We start from the raw sequence: 3553 nt of genomic DNA, 5'->3' as shown, positions 1-3553 counted from the left end.
GGACGGCATCCCGGGTGATCCCCTATACGTATTTATGATCTGAACTGCGTTGCGGGATACCAAGAGATCCCTGGCACGTATATTGAGGATACCAAGAGATCCTTGGGATACCGAGAGATCCCTAGCATATATTGAGGATACCAAGAGATCCTCGGGATACCAAGTGATCCCTAGCATATATTAAGGATACCAAGAGATCCTCGGGATACTGAGAGATCCCTACCATATATTGAGGATACCAAGAGATCCTCGGGATACCAAGAGATCCCTAGCATACATTGAGGATACCAAGAGATACCTAGCATATATTGAGGATACCAAGAGGTCCTCGGGATACCAAGAGATTCCCGGTTATCATCCTTGTTATGAGTGGTACTTCCTTGTGGGTTGCCTTCATCTCTGTTTCCGTTATTGTACTCTTATTATCTTGTGTAGATTCTTAATGTACATTTTGAATTGTACTGCTTATCTTATCCTGTCATCTTTATATTTATTTAATCTCAGTATGGCCCTGACCTTCCTCGTCACTACCCAACCGAGGTTAGGCTTGGCACTTACTGAGTACCACTGTGGTGTACTCATGCCCCTTCTACGCATGTTTTTCATGTGCTGATCCAGGTACGGCTACTCAAGCCTGTCATCCTTGAGGAGGCGATTGCTCTAGAGACTTCGAGGTACATATGCCGCGTCCGCAGACCGAGAAGTCCATTTCTATTCCTGCTTTTAGTATTTAGCCCTTCTGTATTTTTTTTCTCTCCTGTTCTTATTAGACATTCTGGAGTTAGAGCTATGTAGTATTGATCTTAGCTTGTGATTCGTGGGTTTCCGGGTCTTGGATTTATGTTTTGGTATTGAGAGTTAAACATGGTGTATGCCGAGCAACACATTTAAACACTGTTACTGCTTTATTTCTGTTTTAAATTGTTTTACTTCCGCAAACTTTGGTTTTTCTTCCGCAATTTAGGCTTTCCTATTCATAGAGACTAGGTGTCGTCACGATGGTTCATAGAGGGTGAACCGGGGCCGTGACATCCAACTCACATAGAAACATCACAACTAAGACTCAAGGTTCAAACCATACTACAAACTCTATTAGGCTCTTCAATTTCTAACTTTCACAAGATACGTCAGAATCCTCCCAAGCCGCTTAGGTGATAAACTGAACATATGTACAAGTCCAAAATCATCATATGAACTTCATATTCTTCAAATCATGAAGCTGAGCTCTTTTACTCAAAATGTTGTTTTTTGTCAACTTATCTCAACTTAAGGCTTCAAGTTAGGAACAAAGAGTTCCAAATTATTTTCAAACCTCTCAAGAACCAAACCATCCATACTCACAAGTCATAAAGCACCAAATAAATCTATGAAAGTCTCAAATAGGGTAATGGGGCTGTAGAACTCAAAACGACCGATTTGGTTGTTACGTTCTCCACATTTTAAACAAATGGTCGTACCTAGACTATCAAAAAGGTATGGATATCTGGTCCGCACATCTGATTCCATCTCCCAAGCATCCTTCATGCTTGGTTGACCTCCCAAAGCACTTTCACCAAAGCAATATTTATTGCCCTTAGCTTCTGAATATGTTTGTCAAAATAACTGCCAGCTCTTCCACATAGGCAGATTCCTTATGTAAATGCAATGCGCTAAAGTCCAAAACCTGTGACGTATCTTCATGATGCTGCTGGAGCATACAATCATGAAATACCGAATGTACCCCCAATATTCTAGGAGGCAAAGCAAGCCTATAAGCCACATCATCAATTCTCTCCAACACCTCAAATGGCCTAATGAACCTCAAACTCACTTGCCTTTCTACACAAATGTCAACACACCTTTCATGTGTGATACTTTCAGAAGTACCTTCTGACCCTCCACGAAGCCATATCATAGACCTTTTTGTCAACATAATTCTTTTGTATACTCTGAGTTTTTTGGATTCAATCGTAAATCAAATTAACCTTCTCGAACGCGTGTTACCAAATTTTTACCCAATAACCTAGCCTCATCAAGATCAAATCAACCAATAACAAAACCAATACCATGCGATATAAAGCCTCATATAAAGCCATATGACTGGACTGATAGCGGTTATGTAAGAAAACTCTAAAAAAAAGAATTTATCCCAATAACCTCTAAAGTCAAATGCACAAGTTTTTAACATGTCCTCAAGAACCTAAATAGTACACTCGGGTTGAACATCATTAAGCAGGTGAAAAGTTGTGTTAAGCTCAAATTGTGTACCTAACTCCCGTTGTACACCTCTCCAAAAGAGAGATGTCATCTAAGTACCCCGGTCAAAAATTATAAAAATAGGCCCCCATGCAAACGAACTATCTCCTAAATATAAATCTGGGCAAAGCTCTTCGAGGGATAAGTAGTCAACATTGGTGTGAAGTGTGAAAACTTGGTCAACCTATCAAGAATGATCCAAATTGAATCAAACTTCCTCAAAGTACGTGGCAATCCAACCACTAAGTCCAAAGTGATATGCTCCCACTTCCACTCTGCTACAACCATTTCAAATTCAAACCACCTGTGATGTTTACACTTGAATTGTGTCACACCTAACCTTGGGGAGGGTTCACCTGGTGCCTTAAACTTGTGACTGGGTAGACCAGTCATCTCTTTACTCTTAATTGTTGAGGTAAGTAACAGTTTTAACTCTGGCTTTGAGGTTATAAACCCGGAGAAATTGATATAATGTGATTGTTTGGTGGTAATACCCATGCTAGGTGGCGAGCGTGTAGGTGTGCACCATGAGGGATTGAGACTTGGTCCATCCCGTGAGGTTGTGAGGCCTAAGTAATGTTATCTGTGGTCAAGCGTTTAGTTGTTGTTGAATTTATTTGCCTTCATGTTAGAGATCATGTTTAGGCTCTATTCATGCTCACATTAATTGCACTCCATCATAGAAATTATTGTATATGTTTACCTCAGTCTCTATTATTTTGCTTATATGCTGTGATACTTGATGTGGGTTGTATCCCCTTATTTGTTAACGGTGGTAAGGCTAGAGAGGTTCATGACTAAGTGAGGCCGAGTGCTTGTTGTGAGATATTTGATATGATAAGATATTGATACCATAGCGTGTGAGTTATCTGCGTAGCACGTGAGTTGACCGTGCAGATCCAGGTATTGATACCATAGCGCGTAAATTGTCCGCGTAGCACGTGAGTTGACCGTGCGGATCCAGGTATTGATATTATGGCACGTGAGGTGTCCGTGCAGCACGTGAGTTGTCCGTTCATAGAACTTGGGCTTTGGGAGCCCCTCTGGAGTCTGTACACACCCTGTGAGCGTAGAATGTTGAGTGTATTGAGTGTTGAGTGCTTAGTGCGAGTGATGAGTAATGGAGTGACATTGCTATGAGGTTGCATTTACTTTTGTTGTTGCTGCATTTGCCTATTAATTTCTTTGTGGCATTTTTTGGTTTTATGGAATTTACCTATTTATTTATATTTATTTTTAAATTATGAAAATAAATAATTGTACTATTTTACTTAGCTCGTCACTACTGCTCAGTTCCTTTGTTTTTTCTATTACTACT

Source organism: Nicotiana sylvestris, chromosome 11 (assembly GCF_000393655.2).
Source record: "Nicotiana sylvestris chromosome 11, ASM39365v2, whole genome shotgun sequence".
In the NCBI taxonomy this organism is placed as follows: domain Eukaryota; kingdom Viridiplantae; phylum Streptophyta; class Magnoliopsida; order Solanales; family Solanaceae; genus Nicotiana; species Nicotiana sylvestris.
This window is presented reverse-complemented; position numbering follows the sequence as displayed.